Source organism: Tiliqua scincoides, chromosome 1, assembly GCF_035046505.1.
Source record: "Tiliqua scincoides isolate rTilSci1 chromosome 1, rTilSci1.hap2, whole genome shotgun sequence".
Classification (NCBI taxonomy): Eukaryota; Metazoa; Chordata; class Lepidosauria; order Squamata; family Scincidae; genus Tiliqua; species Tiliqua scincoides.
The window spans coordinates 65,991,579-66,011,378 of NC_089821.1; the positions used below are offsets into that span (position 1 = coordinate 65,991,579).

A 19,800-nucleotide genomic window follows, 5' to 3' on the forward strand; every position below is an offset into this window, starting at 1 on the left:
CCAGAGCAGCCCTGTGTAGGGCACTGGATTGCCGAAGGCCCAGTGGCCCAGGTAAGCCAGCAGGGAACATGAATGTGGCAAGGGGTGGAATAGGGAGGGGATGGGTGGAATGGGGAGGGGAGAAGGATGGATCAGGTGGGTTCAGCAGGAGCAGCTTCTACTGAACCCAAACACCTTTCCTAGACCTGATCCCCCAACCTGGGTCCACGTGGTACACAGGTGATTTCACTGGCCCAGGTCCAAGTAGTCCCGTCCAGGACTCAAAGACTTGTCCCTGGGTATGGGAACAAATGGTTGCTTACCCAGAGGAGACCTCTGGCGCTGCCCCTTGAAGGATGCAGCATACACTCTTACAGCACTGCTGCATCAGTGGGGGGTAGGGAAGGAATAGGATTGAGCCATAAGTAATCCGAGGCAATCTGCAAAGCAAAGCAAAGCAGTATTCTGTTTCACTTGCTTTACATGCCAACAAATATGCCAACATGCAAACAATCAAGAAAGAAGTCTGTAATTTGCATTTAATGTTACCATACGAAGAAATTCCTTTAGACTACTTAACCTATACACAAGAATTCAGATTATGCTTAACAGATTATGTTCAGATTATGCTTAACAGAATTAGCAATCATTTTGTTGAAGATTTGTGATGAAGCTACATAACAGAAATTCGGTTAAATTGTCTGTTGACTTTTGACTAATGTTACAAAGTTAAGGAACCACCGCAACACTAGAACAGGGGCAAACTCTGAACATTCTAAGAGAATTAACAACATAAGTGGGTGCTACTGTTCTGATTATATCACTTTTCAAACTTGGGAGTGGGTTAGCAAAACAAAACTGAATTAAATATACTATACAGTATTCCAACAGAACATCTATCATATTTTCCATGGCACAATTAACCTCTCTTGTAAAACATTTGACAACAATGACACCTTTTAGCCTCTCTTATGACAGGGGCAAACAAGCATATAAACCAAATCAAGGTAATCAGAAAGCAATACTCCAAGAATGCAGCAGCATCTGACAACAGTTGATTCTAGTAGCTGGTTGGACACCAGATATTCCATGAACAGCACAGCCTTTGTCCTTCAAATGCCTGGGGTGAAATCTAAACTCTTTAATACCTCCAATACACCTTTCCCTTTTCACTACCTGCTACAGTGAATGCTTTCTTTCCTGGACTTAATCTAAATGAGAACAGTCCATTCACTGCCAATTCCTGCTATTTCATGAACCTCCAATGAAGAGGAAGCATGAAGTGATCTCGGATAATATACCAGTCACAATAAATGTATTTCTTGGGAGCTGACCAAATGGCAGAACAAGAGCTGGTGGTGCCTTTGTACTCAGTACCCTATGGTCAGGTAATCTCAAGAGATTAGTCAACACTTCAGTTTCCTTGCCTTATACATTTGTTACTAGAAAGTATTTCTGAGGATTTTCCCAAGAAGAAAAGGGGGGGGGGGTCCTTAAAACAAAATGTTCCCTTAATTCTAATTAAGATAATAAATATTTTAAAAATGAGAAATGTCTACTGTGCACAGCCCTATGCCATATAATCTAGTTAAAGCTGTCAAGGAACCATGGCATACTTCTGAGGGATCCGTGGCTTAATTAGCACTTTCTTACAAGTTTGTGAAACATTGTTTCAGTTGAAGCCACGGGGGCATCAGGGGTCAGCCAGGTGAGGCATTGGTCAAGCACCTACACATGCCCCTTGAGGCCCACAGCCAAAACTGACATCCCCAAGTTTGAAAATCCAGAGTCAAATTTCCCTAACTACTGTATATGCAAGTCACAAAGAGTCTAAAGCCAAAACGTAACTATATTTCAATTGGCCTCTGGTGAATAAGTACAGTGCAAACCAGCAGACTGCCTGTTATTCAGTCTGCAAACCACTGTGCCAACTTGTCTTTGCACTCTGTGCATTTGTTGCTACCTGCTTAAAAATGCACGTTTCAACTCCTTATATGGACCTAGTATTCTAGCCGTTGAAAAACTCACAAGTGATGTATCCAGAAGAAAATTAACTCCTTGTTCCTCTCTCCAACAACACAATCCTAGGTCTACTAGAAGTAAGTGTCATTGTTCTCAATGGGCCTTACTCCCAGGTTCCCCTGGGGGCTGGGGATAAGAATAGGCCCTCAGTTTGGTTGTACTTGTCATAAGAGGTGACTAAACAGCCACTGGGTAGATGGGACTAGATAGCCTGGGAAGGCAGCTCATCTGAGAGAAGGAAAACTCTGATCCCAAACCTCCACTGCCTTATGGCTACACCCAGTTATGGAAAAGGCTTCAGGAGTCAACCTCGAGGCAAAACCCAGAGCCGGAGTCCCTGAGGCAGTTCATGGCTGAGCACAGTCACGTTCTGGCAACTCCTGCGACGCCGCTGGAACCAACCGTATTGGCTTCTGCCTTTCCATTGGACCATTTCAGTGACATGGAGAGGGGGGATTTGCTGCATGGGAAACAGTCTATCCTCCATATCTACTTTACCCAGGCTTCGCTCACTGGAGAGGACACTCTGTTCCAGAACCACCATTCAGAGCGCGATACCATAGTCTTCCGAGACTGAAGGATGCCAACAACAACTCCCAGGAAAGTGTGCATAGGGTTGCAACCCTAAACCACTAACTATGCATTCAAAGACTCATTAGCACTCTTGGTCATGCTGCACATAAAGGCTGACTTATGTTTTTTGTATCTGGCAAGGCTGTGGAGTCAATGTATAAAACCTCTGAGTCTGACTCCACCCAAAATTCCGACTCCAACTCTATGACTCCGACACCATCTCTGTCTCCACAGCCCTGCTCAGTCAGAGCTGTGCATACACATGACCGCAAAGAGGATCTCTGGATTGATGCCATTGTGTGAATACCAAAGTAAAGAAATCCCTAACCTGGGAACCAGATCTTCTTATTTATGGAGTCATGGAGTCACAATTGGAAGTAATTTTCCATGGAGTCAGAGCTGGAGTGGGAGGCTTTTGTGTCCTGACTCCACAACCCTGGTTTCTGGATGTATGACCTTGCCTTTGGTGTTATTAAAACGCATGTTGCTGGAATGGGCCCAGCTGACCAAGCAATCCAGACCCCCTCAGCATTACTGCTCTGTCATCAAATTTACTTTACCACTAATCTAGGTCATCTGCAATCTTCATCATGAAATAGGTTGTGCTTTTTCACATAACTGGTGAAAGAATTTAGTAGCATAAGTCCAAGACCTCAACCTTCTTGAGTCATATTGGAAAGCAATTCCACTAAATTACTGCTCTCTACTCTGTCTGAACAACTTGCTAAAGCTTTCCATTAGCAGGTCCTTGAAACATTTAATACAAAACACTGAAAGACTACAGCAAGATTTAAAGTTAAATTAATCTAAAAATTAACTAAAAAATTAATTTGACCTATCTACATAAATAAGACCACCTGGTTCACACTGGAACACAGATAGGAATTTCTTGGCTCTGATATCCACAAAATGGCCTCAATCCAGAGATTCCTTTTGCATGCATGTGTAGTTTATAAGCATACAGCACAGCTTTTCACCAGAGCCCCTATCCCCCCCCAAAAAAAGAAATATATATCCCAGGTTGAACAAGTAACATGCAGTGACTAAAGCAGAAGTATAAAACATAAGGCCCCAGGGCCAAATTTGGCCCAAAAAAGCTCTTTATTTGGTCCACATGATAAATGGGCTCTCTCAGCACCACCACATGCTGCTCTCAGCTGCTGTGAAGGATGCATTTGCAGAAGTGGCAGTGCAGAAAGGGTAGTGCTGGGAGAGCCCATCATGCTGGCCACCCTTTCAGCAGAGCTGCTTCTGCTGAGGCGTCACTTTGCAGAGCACCTCTCAGTTGCTGAACTGCAGAGCAACACCTTCGCAGAAGTGGTTCTGCTGAACAGGTGGCCCACATGATAATTGCTGTTTCATATCTTGAAAATATGACCAAGATTTGCATATTTTCTCTTCTGTTATCTGCAGCTAATGAGTTCCAAAGTGGAAAAAGTGCACATGTCTTGTTATCATCTGCTTAATGACCACAGGTTCTGCTTAATGACATCACTTTTGGCCCTCAGCAAGCACCACGAATGCTATTCAGCCTGCTGTATAAAATGAGTGACACCCCTGGACTGGAGTGCTTGGCTTGGGGCACAGCAAATCCAGCTTCAAATCATGTGTTAATTCAGTTCACATATTATTCCTGGGCAGCCCAATTCAGGCCTTCCCATTTGTGCTCCCTACTCACTTGGTGTAGTAAACAAGCTTTATGGCATGGATTGGGCTGTGAATCTGTTAGTGCTTTGCAGCTGAATGCATTAATGAACTCCACTGAGAAGAATTATGTTTCAGGCAAAATGGAAGTTCTGTCTGTGATGTTCGACCTGTGGTGGTTCATTCACGCATGCAAATCACTGCTGGATGCTGCAGTCATCAAGGTATGCTTGTGCAAACCATTCCCATGTCTCTACAAGATGTGGAATCACTGCATTTATGGTCATTGCATGATGCATTTCAAAAATTCCAGAGCTTGTCTCCTCCACTTAGAGCTACAAAAAGTGCTTTTCCAATCACACATTTCTACACATTCTCATCCCAGGGTCAGTCTCTGCTCCTGGGTTCATGTTATGAGTCACCTTGTAAAGAACTGTTTCACAGGCCTTGTTCTACAATGTGACCCATGAGAACAAGACGACTATTTATGGGTGACTAGCATTGGAATCTGGATCTGCCACTGAGTTGTCCCTAACTATGCACATGGGATCAGATGCTTTCTCCCCCTCAGTAGAGAATATTGTATTTGCCATTAGCACAAATACAGTTCTTTTGTGTTGATGTATACCCACTATGCTAGTCAGAAGGCTTAAAAGTATTAGAGCTGCAAGTTACAACCACTGTGATCAACTATTATCAGGTACAAGCAACTGTCCATAAATACACCCACACAAAATAAGTGGTACATTATCAGATTATTGACTAGGAAAACAATCAAGATGTAGTTTCTCCATAACGTTTTCTGAAGACTGAGAAAGAAGAGGATACCTGCTTCATCAGAAGAACACAAAATCTACTGCTTAGAAAAACAGCTGTATCTGTCCCCTGCCTGGAGCAATCACAGCAGCCTCTCTGTGTCTGGCAGAAATTAAAATGAGGCTGAGGTTAAGCTCGACCTGCTCAAACCTGCTCCAAGTCTTCTGTGTTTGGACTGTTTCAAAGAAGCACCAAGTGAAAGAGTGGGCAGCAGTGATGATGGCAGTGGAGACGATGATCCTCTACCACCCCCATCACTTCCTTACCTTCTCCCTAGCTCAACATTTCATAAAAATTGCTAGGCAGGAAGAACTTGAGGAATCCCAGGATTCTCTGCATCTGGTCTTTTTGGAGAAGTGCTGGAGGAGGAAAGGCACTGGCTTACCCCCTCTCCAGTACTGCTGTTTAAAATCACAACAGCAAAGCCGGAGAGAGAAGAAGGGATTCTCCTTTGCAGTCCCCCTGCTTCAGCTCCACTGCTGCAGTTGAAGCAGCACTGGAGCAGTAGCACTGAAGAGAGGAGGTCAGCTGCCACCTCTCACCTTGCTCTCGCTCCCTCTCCAAGGGCAGTGAACCAAGAGAGAATGGAAGAGAGGCAGTAGGTTGAGGGAAGTGGCAGACAGCTGCAGAGTGAGCCCACCGGTTTATCATCTCTCCCAGCCTGCTGAAGCGGCCACTTCAGTTCACCTTGTGGGTGGGCTAGCCCTGTGGTCAAGCTTCCCTGAAATTCAGGTTGCCCATTACTACAGATTGTCCCCTAAAACATGCTGATGCAGAGGGAAGTTAAGTCTGCCATAGACTGCACTCAATCCCAAAGAAACCAGCACCCTACAGGAACTAAGTAAGCACTCTAGGGCCAAGAACATTCCAAGAACATTCCAAAAATGTAGCACAAAGGGCTTTCACAGCAGACATGCACAGACCCCTCAGCAATCAAACTGATGCAAACAGTTTAAAAACCACTGCGCCCGGGAAGTAGCAACTGTGATATTGCCAAGGCCCCAGGGTGGCAGAAGCAAAGACAACTGAGCCAGAGATTTCAAACCAATTGGACTATTGCTCATGGCTTCACTGAATTGCGCTACTGAGAGACACAGATACAAAGTAATCTGAATACTGGCATTATTTGGCTACTATTATTCCAAAGGTATGTTAACAGATTGATACTGATACTAACACTTTTTCAGGTAACCAAACCTGGCTGCAGTTCAACCTGAGGAATTCAGCTTGATGGAACAGTTCCTGTGTGATCCAGTGGCCTGAATTATACAAGGGATAAGATTTACCGGTAAGTGTTATATTGGTCTCATTTGCTCCCTACGAACATAGCAATATACAGTACTGTACATGGAATTTTACCAATAAAGGGAAAGCGATAGAGGTGTGATGATTTATGTGTTTATTTTAAAATACAGTAGAACCTCTTTAAGTTGACCAGCCAAGGGAATGGAGGAAATTGGTCAACATAGGGAGGTGGTCAACATACAGAAAAAAGGCATTTAAATATTATTATGTTTAGCTCCCAGGACAACAAATGCAAGGCCAAGTTATTATTTAGATTGGATTTTTAAAAAGTTTTATTGCAAATATCAATGAGAATTGATCCTCTTGTGATGCTTACTAGTTATATCATCTTTATCTATATCAAGAGACAGAGAATAAACAGCCCACAATCAGTGTTTAAAAAAAAAACCTGAAAATTAATAAGCTTAAAAAAAAATTAAGTTTAAAAAAAAAACTTAGTTTCATAGCAGACAGACAGACCAACGCTATCCCTTGCCAACCCATAGCATGTAGCATGTTACATAGCCCCAACAGCTAAAAAAAACCAAAACACTTTTTTACTTAGGCTGCCTGGCCTCCACTAGGTCTCCTCAGATTCACTAAATGCCAGAAGGTGTTTGATAGGGTCCCTCACTAAAAGCTGTTGAGAAAACTCCACAGTCAGAGAATAAGAGGACAGGTCCTCTCATGGATTGGGAACTGGTTGAGGAACAGGAGACAGAGAGTGGGTGTCAAGGCAATTGACCAAAAAAGTGGAGAGAAGCGAAAAGTGGAGTGCCTCAAGGATCTGTCCTGGGACTCGTGCTTTTCAACATCTTCATAAATGACCTGGAAACAGGGATAAGCAGGGAGGTGGACAAGTTTGTGGATTACACTAAACTTTTCTGAGTGGTGAAGACCAGAAGGGATTGTGAAGTGCTCCAGAAGGATCTCTCTAAACCAGGAGAATAGGCAGCAAAATAGCAGTTGTGTTTCAATGGAAGTGTAAAGTAATACACTGGTGATGGGAACCAAAGTAAAAGGACAGTGGCTTCTCTCTGCACAAGCAACCTCATGTCCCTCACAACTTGGTACATGTCCAGTTACAATCGACAGCCGACACAGGTCTGTCGGCTATATGCAGTGTGCCCACATATAAAAACCCTTTCGCACATGCACTAGCAGGAGTAGGAAAGGGATTGTCGCATGGCTTCTTGCTTTTCCAAGATGGGACAAACCAGACAAAACACAGGCCCACAGTATTGCGTTCAGTGGGCAACTTACAGAGGGTAAATTAATAGTCTGTGCAATGGTCAAGATACAACTTACGGGGGTGGTCAATATAGAGAGGTTGGTCTCCCATAGTGTATATGCAGTGTCTGTCTGTAGGAAAATGCACAGGTGCTGAGCTTAGCCTTGGTAACATGGCAACCAGTAGGCAGGCAAACCTGCTGCCCCCCCCCCTCAGGCACACCAGAGTGGGCCAGTTGCTGAGTCTTCGCCCAGAGCCTGTAAACAGAGGATGTTATGAAGAAGCGCATATCTTAGGAATGTGTATTGCGGTCAAGCCAGAGCCAGCAGGTTTCTTAGCAGTGCAGATTTCAGCAACCTTCAGTAATTTCCCCTAGTGTCATCATGTGTTTTGAGAATGAATAAAAGTCTGAGGAAGCTAGCCGGGAGGACGGACTTCTCTCTCAATCTCATACCATCCTACTTCCGGCTCAGCTCTCCCAGCATCAACTCTCTGAATGTCTGCTGTGTCTCATTCATTGCTCTTAGTTCTTGCTGCTCTAGTTCTAACTTTCAAACCCTCAGAGTGCTTCTGCTTTTAGCACTCTCCCTCAGGCACCAAAGTTCTAAACCCTGGGTGCTTCCCAAGTAGCATTGCACTGCTACATCGTCCATACTGTGAAAATTAGGTCAACTTAAGGAGGTGGTCAATATAGAGAGGTGGTCAACTTTGGAGGTTCTACTGTATAATGAATAATGAAAACAGAGTGACATTGCAAAACTCCACATACCAAACATCAAATTGGGGCTGTATAATGGAACTTCCATGTTATATAAATCTAGAAGCACAGATACTTTCATCAAAAGCTCACATGTAATTAGTTTGTGGAACTCTTTGCCACAGGAAGTAGTGATGGCATCTTGCCTGGATGCCTTTAAGAGGGGATTGGACAAATTTCTGGAGGAAAAGTTCATTACGGGTTACAAGTCATAGTAGGTATGTGCAAGCTCTTGGTTTTAGAGACAGGCTGCTTCTGATTGCCAGATGCAGGGGAGGGCACCGGGACGCAGATTGTGTCTGTTGTCTTGTGTACTCCCTGGGGCATTTGGTGGACTGTAAGATACAGGAAGCTGGACTAGATGGGCCTTTGGCCTGATCCAGCAGGGCTTACATTCTTATACTTTAGAAGGGAAAAGACTTATTTCTATCAGACAGAAATAAAGTTGTAGTTCACTAGAACAGTTTACAGGTCATGCGGCAAGCTTGTACTTTACTGAGTGTTTCAATTCAATTACTATATTCACACATGAGGAACTCTAATTTCCAACGCAGATATCTATTTCTTAATGGCAAACAGGAAAACCCACTTCATCTCTTGAGGGTTTTGGCTACTACTTTCAGGTTCCCATGTAAGCACACCAGTGGACCTCTGGACTGCAAATAAGTGATTTCCTAGAGTCAGCATATTTTACATTGTATCTGCCAAGCCTACAGGAACCTTTTTGCTTGCTTGTTTTGTATATGTGCACATATACTAACCACAGATTTGAAAGCACATTTGTGAGTAAAGTAATAAACAAAAACACCACTGTAGGCACTGTGGGCAGGAGGTCTGGTCTAGAGGGTAGAGCCTCCATTTGCCTGAAGATAACATCCACAAGGTTGCCAGTTCAAGGCCACCAGCACCGTGCAACCTTGAAGCAGCTGACAAGCTGAGCTGAGTTATTCCATCTGCTCTGAGCGTGGGAGGATGGAGGCCAGAATGTGAAACCAGATCAGAAAGAAACATCTGAATGTTGTTGTTCTTGAACGATAGAACCTTCTTTCAATTGTAAAAATCCCTACAGGGATTTAAATAGCCTGCCTATGTAAACCGCCTTGAATAAAGTCTTGAATAAAGACCAAGAAAGGTGGTATATAAATACCTATATTATTATTATTAGGTAATGGCTGGGTGGGTTGCAATGCACTCAGTCCTACACCTGCCCTGCTGAGCAGGGAGCTAAAGAGGCTTCAGGGAATCTCCATGGAGCTCACTCCTACACTTGTAGCTGCACACTTGCAAAGGGATTACTACATCCCACATTAAGCACAATACATTTCATGTTACTAACGTGATTAATTTTTTAAAGTACAGTAAGTATTGCATATATTTGTTTTCCCACAAATTTTTTTCCTCTAAACCTTCAAAACTGTCCAGAAAAGGTTATATACTTTATATCAACACAGACCACCCAAAACAGAACTGGCAGGCCACAGGATGGAAGGCAGCATTTTCTTCCAGTTCAGGCTCTTGGGTTTTTATAAGATAAAATACAGGATACAAACCGAAACAACTTTTGGAAAATACTGTGCAGTCAGATATATTTAAAGATCATTTAAATACCTTGTTAATCTCATGGCTTTGAGCCACTGATATGTATCTGATGTTTAATCACAAATGTCTAGTTTATCACTTTGAAGACTCTTGAAATGCCTATTTTAATTCTTTTCTTGGTAAGCTATCAACTTTTTTTAAAGGACCTGAGTAAACTCTTTGAAACTGTTCTTTAAATGTAATCCTTGAAACCATTAAAAACAGATTAGTCTGAAAAGAATTTGGTATGCACAGAGGAAAAACAGCAGTTAAAGAAACTTAAAAGGAGGGAAAGGATGAAGAAATTAAGTGGTTTATTAAGCTTTCTGATGGCTAAATTGCGTAGCATTCACTACAATGCCACACACATGATCATGGATAAAAGGAGAAAGTGGTCGTACTTTGACTGAAGCCAGTTCTTTCTTCACCTAGTTTTCCCATCCTACCTCCCCTGTTAGTGCTGTCTCAAGAAACTAATTCCCAACTTGCTCCAAAGGCTGCTTTGCTGGTTACAAAAAGGAATATTTGCAGCATGCCTACTGGATGTGCATTTAGTGAGTATTGCAATATTTGAATGAGAGAAACAGGTCTGCACGCACACAATAAACCTGTGCCTGAGTAGATGTGCCTCAGCCGATCTGGGGTGTATGTTCGCTGTGTGGTACTACTGAATGGACACACAGCAATTATCTCTTTATTGCATAAAAACATTTTCAACAATTTTATTTGAGCACAAAAATCAGACCGCTATATGCAGCTCTCCAAGATCCCCCATCCTCATCATGGCTGTGAATATTCAGATTCAAATTTGGCTCCACCAGGAAGAATCAACTTCTATATTCAGAACAAATCATGAATATCTATATACATTGAAAAGTTCTTGTTCAGTTTGATGTGCTTTATTGTAACCTGAAACTTGAGTCTTTATAAAATCTGGAATTTTCATGGAACTGCCAGAAAAACACTATTCCATTCTGAAACTGCTAACGAACTAGAGCAGTAGTTCCCAAACTGTGAGCTGTGGAAGTCAGCCAGGGAGCTGTGGAATCCTCAAGAAAAAACCTGCCATACTATCCTATGGGGCTGTAGCCCTTATGCTGAGCAGCAGTCAATGGCCCAATAGATCAAGGGAACAGCCAGTCGAAAAAGTTTGGGAACCAATGGACAAGATGATGCATTATTTCTGGACAAGCATTGTGCTCATAACTCAAAGACACATAAATCAGGGACGTCTTCCCACAACACTTTCTTGCCAGGTCTTTAGAAATAATCCTTATAACAAAAGTTTCCAAAGACTTTTTAAAAAGTAATACATTTCCTAGCTGCCTCCTTCAATATACTATTCCCTGGAAATCTGTGCTACATTTTACTAATCATCTTGGAGACGGTTATCCTACGTGTGGTCACTCAACAGACAATACTGCTTTGGGCTTCATTATCTGCCATCAGGTTGATATCCAAGTGCTCCCAAAAATATTTCTAGAAGGACAAAACTAAACATGGGTTATACTTTACCTACTGCAACACTTAATTTTCATAGCATTCCTCAATGGGGAAAACATAATCCATCTATGCCCCTGAATCAGCCTCTAGCCAATTCTGTAGCTGGTGGGTCCCCTTTACACACAGAAGAGCAGGAGAAGTACAACCCTCTCAACTCCCACTGAGAAGATTACCCTTTTCTATATCACAGCTTCAATCCTAAACACATTTTTATGTTAATATGTTTAGGATGAAGTATCAAGTCTCTCGGTCTACCCATAGGGCAGGTAAATAATATCATGCATGCCACGCAAATTTCACAAGTGTTAGTGACTAGTCTTCAACAGCAGGATGATTCAAAAGTGGCAAGTCACCTTAGAAACCAAACTGGTTTGTTTTGACATGAGCCAAAGGGAAACTGACGCACAAGATGATTCCTCCTACACATGCACACACATCTTATTATCCAATCATACCTCCAAAAATATTGTGGCTTGCCACTGCACCTAAACAAGCACTACCCATAAATACTGCTAAGTATATTATCTGAAGATACATGTTTCCAAGGTGTTTAAATATCTGCTTAGCACACTGTTGGACCTAAAGAGATGGTTCATATGCCCTTTACCCTTAGTTTGTTCCCTTCTTCCAACTTGAGAATATAAAGCTCCATAGAGCTAACCATTTTATCAGTTTGCCAAACAAAGCAAGTGCACTTGTTAGCTATTATTGAGCTCTTAAAAACAGCAGGCTCTTAAATTTGTTTGAGCACTGTAAAACACTTCTTGGGTTTCCTTTCCTTCACGTTTGTCCTGCTCCTGAAGTATTCGAATAGTATGGAGGGAGGCTGAAAGCACTGACAGTAGAACACATGGAAGTGTATTATACATAGGGAGCTACTTACTTGTATCTATTTCAACCTGTTCTTTTCCACCACCTGCATTCAAAATAAGACACAGTGAAGGATATGTAGCACATCTAAGATATTCTGGACCAGAGGACTCTTTTTTCAAAAAAAAAGTTGATGATGGGATGATGGGAATCCAGCAAAATCATTGTTATCTGTCTACTGCTTTCAATATGAACATGCATCCTAGTCTAAACAATATTATAAACGAGGTTTCAAAAATGTGTCTCTGTACTAAAAATTACGTGGTCCAAATCACTCTTGGAGTGGAGGTGCATTGCTACTACAGGTAGTCCCTCGCTATCCACTGGGGTGCCGTTCCAAAAACCTCAGTGGATTTTTAAAAAATGAGTGGACACCAAATCAGTGGGAAAATAGCTTTAAAGACCCACTTCCAAGTTTCTTGCTCCTCCACGGTTGCCCCAGAATGCATCGGTATAGATATTATCCTGCAGTCAACCACTAGATGGGATGAATAATGGAGTCTAATGGAATGAAATTATGGCTGAATGTGGTATAGTGTCTATACTAGGGGTGTCAAACTTGTTTCATACCAAGGGCTGAAAAGCATTCATGATGCCTGCCAAGGGCCAGAAGTGATGTCATTAGGCAGGAAGTGATGTCATTTAACAGTTCATAACCAAAAATAAGCACTTTTTCTCACTTAGGAACTCATTAGCTGCAAATGACAGAAGAGAAAATACACAAATCTTGATCATATTTCAAGATATAAGAGAGCCCAATTTTCATGTGGGCTGCCCTTGCAGCAGTAACACCTCAGCACTGTTCAGCAGCTGAGAGCCTGAGGGCTGGATAAAAGCTTCCACGGGCCACATCCAGCCCCCGGGCCTTATGTTTGACACCCCTGGTCTATACTATGGCATTCTGGGGTTACAATGGAGGAGCAAGGAGCCCAGAAATGAGTCTTTAAAACTATCTTTAATCCCAAGAAGCTTGCAACCACTGTGATTCAGCAGCACAAAAGTAGGAAATGGGATTTTTGCATGAAGGTAGGAAACAAGATTTGTGCACTTTTTTTCCTTGTTACAAGGCATTTAAAGGTGGACCCTGGTATCAGTGGTGAGTCAAATCAGTGGATAACTAGACACAACCTATACATTCAATTATCCTATCTTCTTTTCCTTCACCAAAACATTTAGGTAGTCACAGTGGGTCAGGCCGTGCCCCTTCTTACGGCAACTCACAGCCAATCTGGGAGGGACAGAGCAGAAAAACAGAATGCAGCAGTATCAGAGCAGGAGGAGATAACATTCCTGCCACTGGAATGACAAATCCCATTCCAACACTGCTTTGTTCAGTTCCCTTGCCAGATGCAAAGTGTTAGTAGAGTCTGGTTTGTTGTGCCTGCTATTCAGTTGTAAGAACATTCTTACTCTCAGGTATTCAAAAGTTCTTCACTCCCTTGTGAACAGTTAGTAGCTTTTTCTACCTGTGTTACAGACACATCTTTGAAGATGTCTGTCTACAGACGCATGCTGATCTCCAGTATTTACAGTCAAAATTTTATGGCATAGAGCTCTATGTGAATAAAACAATTCTCAAAAATGTGCACAACACTGTGACAAAGGTTAACATGAAACAGTCTCCTGAAAAATACCAGCTGGGTAGAAACAAGCAGCAAATTATTATTATTTATAGGTAATAATGTAATCAGTTGACTGAGGACTCCAGATCAAGCCCATAAGAGAAGATGATCTTAGGTCCTGAAAGCCAGAATGATTTTTTCACTATCTACAACAGCACCCAGTTTGCTTTTATCTCACACTAAACACACTGAGAGCATGCAGCAGACTAGATCTTATTTCATCCTATGGAAGGCTGAAGCAAAGAAGATGCTAGGAATGTTATCTGGCCAAGATTCCTCTCTTCTTCGTAATCAAGAAAGAGAATTCAGGGTTCTTTTGTATGATCTGACAGCCAAATTGAAAGAACCATGAGGGCTTTCAAAGAAAAAGGCTGGTGTGTAAACTGAGTTGGATTAAGAATACAGCACTAACCATCAAATCAAGTATGATATTCAGTAAAGACAGAATCAATTTGGTGAGTGAACACAGTACAATTAAACAGGCAAGACTCTTCTCTGGTCAGCACCATATATTAAGCAGAACCTAATTTGATAAAGACAACAATGACTAAAGCCTACTGCATACACTGCCAACATCTGGTGCTAGACCAGGACAGGCATATTCTAAAGTCACACTAATGACCTACTACCTCACTCATGCTGATAAAAAGAAATTCATAGGCAAAATGTTTCTCCCATACTTGCACCTCTTGAAAAGACTAATAAGGTAGAACAACATCTTGTACTCAAAATACCTGGTATGCAGAAGCATCTCTCTAGGTTCAGGAACCAGCTTCTCCCCAAGTCTGCACATCAAACCTTACAATTTTTCATTCCACTTTGAAATCCACAAATCCTAGACATCACAGAAATGCCCCTATCAAAATATCAAGCAAATTGGAGTTTGATTTTCTCTGTAGATTGACTAGTATTCAATGTGTGCCTGATAAACAATTGCCTGTTAATAGACATTTCCATTGGCCCGAGGACATTAATTTGCAGCCCAAAACAAATTCACAGGAAGAGTATAAAAAGCTATAACAAATTTTCAGAAGTGGAGAAAGTTAAATGAAACACAGATACATATTTATATACATGTATTCCAGAAACCAAGACTAACTTGAATCCTTGTTCCTCAGGGGTATCTTTTCAAGGTTTTACTGCTTCTGCAACTTGATCCATTTCTCGATTTGTTTTATTACATCTGCTAAGGCAGTGTACTTCAGCCTGTGGGTCCTGACATCAACGGGTTCGCAAAGCTTCATTTGGGGAACCACAGCAACCATTTCAAGCCTGTGCTAGAGAGGGTTTGGATTCAATCCCATATTGGTTCTGGTACTGCCTTATCAAAACAGAGTTCTTCATATAATCCCGCACAGCCTGGCTATCTTGCCCAGCTCCTAAGGTTGGCCTTGCTACCTCAGCTACCTCACAGGGAAGTTGTGAAGAGGTAGTTGGAAATGGGGTGGGCATATCAGATCTCAGGGGGGCAGGATTGGCAGTGGGTCTCATTATTTATTTATTTATTTGGGGTGGGGCATGAAAAAGGTTGAAGACCACTGTACTAAAGGGTAAGGGAAAGAAAACAGAGTTGCTATTTTTGTTCCCTTATGAGTGAAGCAAGCATACACCAGGGTGGCTCTTGTAACAAAATGATTAGTAGCATAAGACTATGCATATTTGCTCAGAAGCAAGTCCCATTATGTTCAATGGAGCTTACTCCTAAGAAAGTGTACATAGGACTGCAGGAATCCTAGACATTAGAGATCTGCGTTCTAGTCATCATTATAATGTAGTTTCTGGATATATTTTCTATTCCTTTCTGTAAACCTGATTCTATTTCATGATGCTTTCAACACTGACAATTCTTCTGTAAAATTCTGATATGCACAGTACAACACCAATTTAACTTCTGGTTTTCTCATTTGCTACTAATTGCCTCCATGGTTTGGACAATGATTTTATTTTATATTCTCCTACATTGTTTCAGCTGCTACACTGAACATCTTACCATGCGTACCTAAAAAGAGGTCTGAGAACTTCAGACAATTGGGCTACCACACAATAATGTGATTGTGTGGGGGGAAAGGAATACAGTTACATAAGTTCACCCTGAGTTTGCACGCAATGTATTAAATAAGAGTGCACTGCACAGCGTGTACTAATGCTGGACACTCACTCTCTCACACACGTATACCAACCAGCACTTCAAAACCAACAAATATAGCAATATGTATTAGTTACAAGTTTTATTTAGGAGCACAGGTTTGAGTTATTAATCTAATGTGAACGTAAACAGCAAGCTGGTATTACTTGGTGAATATAAGAACAGATTAACAGTATCTGTCAAAAACAACCCATCTAGCCTAGGAGAAACTGGCACAGCAATCTATTAACTTCTTTTAATTTGTGCCTTCAAAGCAATCAGTGCACATACATCTTTTAAAAATTACTTTCAATGTCAAAGGGAAGAACAAATGCCTCACTCCCTCCCCACTTGTACAGGGCCCAAAGGAAGGTACTCAAAGTACTGTATATTGCCGACAAGGGATGAGATATCTTGGGGGAGGAAACTTTTGTAGATAACCAAAAAAAATCACTAGACAGGGCAGGGAGGAAAGAGAAGAAAACAATTTAGGTATTTACTTTCCATGGAACCAGACACAAACAGGAATGTATAACCCTTCAGTCCTAGGGGAATAGGCCAGTTCAACTGCCTTCAGCATGAATTTTCATGCCAGTATTTACAAACTGAAGGCCCCTCCACTACAGGGTAATGAAGGGATTATTTCTCAAAATGTTGAGCCTGCCCCCCTTTAAGACTTATTCTGTCTGCAGCCCCCCTGCTCCAACCATCTGAATGTGCAGAGATCCTTGCTGCTTCTTTACACCAGAATCTATGACTCAGACACTAATTCAACATTGGGATTAGATTTAGAGCCCAATCCTGAGTTTGGCGCTCTGGCTTTCCACCGGAGTGCACTGTCGCAAACGTGCCATAAAAGTGCCTAGCGGGCACCCATCCTCCGCTGTTCAGCAGTCGCACGGACCGCCGAGCTGCGGCATGGTAAGCGGGGGGGAGGGGGCGTACCGGGGAGGGGGGAGGCAGGTGGAGGGCGGATAGAGGACAAGGAGGAGGCATGATGGGGAGGCGAGGAGAGGCAGGAGGCATGCCGGGGGAGGGAGGGAGGGAGGGAGGCGGGTCCCATGGAGCTCTGCACCACCAGATCCAAGGCATTCGTGTAAGGCTCGGCGCCCTACGAGAACACCTTTACCTTACTGCTGACCTTTTAGTTGGTGGTAATATGAGTAGCCCCATTGCGGGGCTGCTTCCCTTACCCGGGAGAAGGGGATGAAAGTCCCCTTCTCCTGAGGTGCTGACCGTGGTACCCTGGGGCGCACAGGGTGCAGTGGCAGCCATTTTTGGTGCTGCCGAAGTTGGGCGTCCCGGGCAGCTCAGGACTGGGCTGTCTGGCAGCAGTTATCAAACTGTTAACTGTGGTGCCTCAAGGTGCTGTGGCAAATGCATAGGGACAGAGTGGAATGTCCCCGGCTTCTTGTCATCCTTCTCCCCGGCTCTCCTGGGCACTGCCATCTTGGATTACAGGAGAGCTCACAAGAATTGGCCAGTGTGGGGTGACCCTACCTGAGAATGAAGAACAGCTGTAAGGGGTGCAAATCTCCAGGGAGGGACAGAATCTGACATAGGTGGGGCCTTCATCTCCCCTCTCCAGTCAAGACACGAGTGAGCTGAATATGATTTAGCAGAGGATCCTTATTAATTCACATTGGATTTATAGGGCAATTGCTGACCTGATCCATTACCCCAACTCATTACCCGTTACCTGTGCAATCCAAGATGGCAGCAGAGGCCGCTGCGAAAGAATGGCACTATGACCATAGTAAGTTCTGGGAATCACTGGATTAAGGAACAGAATAAGACATCTCTGAATTCTCCTAACACCATATAAAGGGAACGCCATTAGAACAAAATTGCAAACAAGCAAATCATTTTCATCACCATGATATATAGGAGGAAGTAATTTCCCATGTGACACTTCTACATTTGAAGAGATTCAACAAGAAGGGGGTGCTAAGAAAATTTAGAACAATCTCACCCGGGTGACTTGTGCCTGCGTTGCCTTCCTCAACCTCCCTGTCCACAACTGAGATTCCTCAGAGATGAAGCAGGGTCTCTGAGGAAACCCATTTCTGGAGGACAGGAAAGGAGGTTGCTGAATGCACCATCAGGACACTGAGGGATGAGCATCCACAGAGCATTCCCTCTCCTTTCCCAACCTGGATGGCGAGGAAAATGAGAGGAAAGTGATCTCAAGATGCCCATCATGTCCCAGCATCATTAAGTGAGAAACAGTTGCCCCAGATCACTCCCCTTCCCCAGACATCCAGTCTGGGAAAGGAGAGGGAACAATCTCTGGTCACCATTCCTTCCTCAGCACCACCAGGGTGCTGGGGGATGAGTGTCCAGAAATGGCCTGTGGGCTCCTAGACAAGGCTTGATCATTCCATTTTCCAGTGCCATTGATCCAGGATCTACCCAACTCCGTGCTCACTACTGCCACTGCACGCTGGAGCTTCAGGGGTGGGCCAGGAAGGCCCTCTAATAAGTGCAGGCAGTTGACCAGTACCGTACCTGACCATCTGCTTGAACCATTCCCAAAGGTCAGGGCCCGCAAAAATTACATTCAGCACGAAGCTATGTAAGAGAACAACTAGTTCACAGTCTAGTACTATGCCCTATGAGTCTGCTGAATAGTAGTACCAAGACTCCAAAAGCCTGAATCAGTGAATCAGCAGGCATGTGCTCAGCACCTGGTTAAAAAAAAAATCCCAGTTTGATGGTGATGTGTTGTATGTTGAGACCTTATATGAGAAATGTTAACTGTTATTCTACAAAGAAGAAAAACAAGGCCACCGACAGTCCTGGCATTTGCCAGGTACCAGTTTAAACAACTTCTAAGAATAATTAGACAACCGCATGGAGGATCAGCTATTAGGCACCATCATTACATGGAACCTCCTTATTCAGAGGCACTGGACGTCCAAATACCTGGTGCTAGAGACATGCAGTATTTATAACCTGCTTTTCAACAACAAGAAGTTCACAAAGTAGTTTACAAAAATGAAACACAGTGATTGTTGTGTTCATGTTCCTGCCTGTGGCCTCCACAGGAAGATCTGGCCAGGTCCCAGTGGAAAATCAGAATTTGATGCATCTCTAAATTACCACAACCAATGGAATTTCTTACAAGTATCAAGAGCTTTTATGTGCTCCTGAAGAAGTCCTATAGACCTATACCAACACATTTTGGATTTTCCTCAATAAGGCTCATATTCCAAGCATCTTTCTGAGGCCTTGTCTCTCCTTTCTTGGGTTCACCACTGAAAAATGAATGCTGGACTAAATGTTTTGATCCAATCAGCAGGACCCAGTTAAGCACTTGCACCCTGAAGGCAATCAAGAGAACAGCTTCTTTTCCCTAGTAAAATCAGGTGAAAATTAAAGGTAAAAGGAACCGAGTTGTCTGACATTGTCTCAACTATCTCTTTTCTTTGTATCATGATTTGTATCATGATTTGTATCTTGCCCTGATCTTTAAGGAGATCAGAAGAGCACATATGTGTTCATCACAGTGTTATTGATTTTCTCTTGTGAACTGCTCTGGGAATATTTGTTGAAGGGTTCTATACAAGCACATAAAGTAAAAAAAATTTACACCATTTCATCCCCACAACAACCCTGGGAAAACAGATTAGGTTTAGAAATAGTAACTGGCTCAGTGCTGAAGGTTTCAGGGGGAAACCAACACGTAAATGCAGAACACCTGCTTTGCATGCAGAACGTCAAAGGTTCAATCTCTGGCAGCAGCCCAAGTAGGGCTGGAAAAGAGGAGCAATGCCACACACCCACAGGGGACCAC

The 19,800-nt window shown here is 42.9% G+C and overlaps 1 protein-coding gene across 1 annotated transcript in view; it reads right to left on the reverse strand.

Moving 5' to 3' along the window:
• COL18A1 (collagen type XVIII alpha 1 chain) overlaps window positions 1-19,800 on the reverse strand; it is a 204,718-nt gene that overhangs the window by 176,307 nt on the left and 8,611 nt on the right. The window lies entirely within an intron of this gene.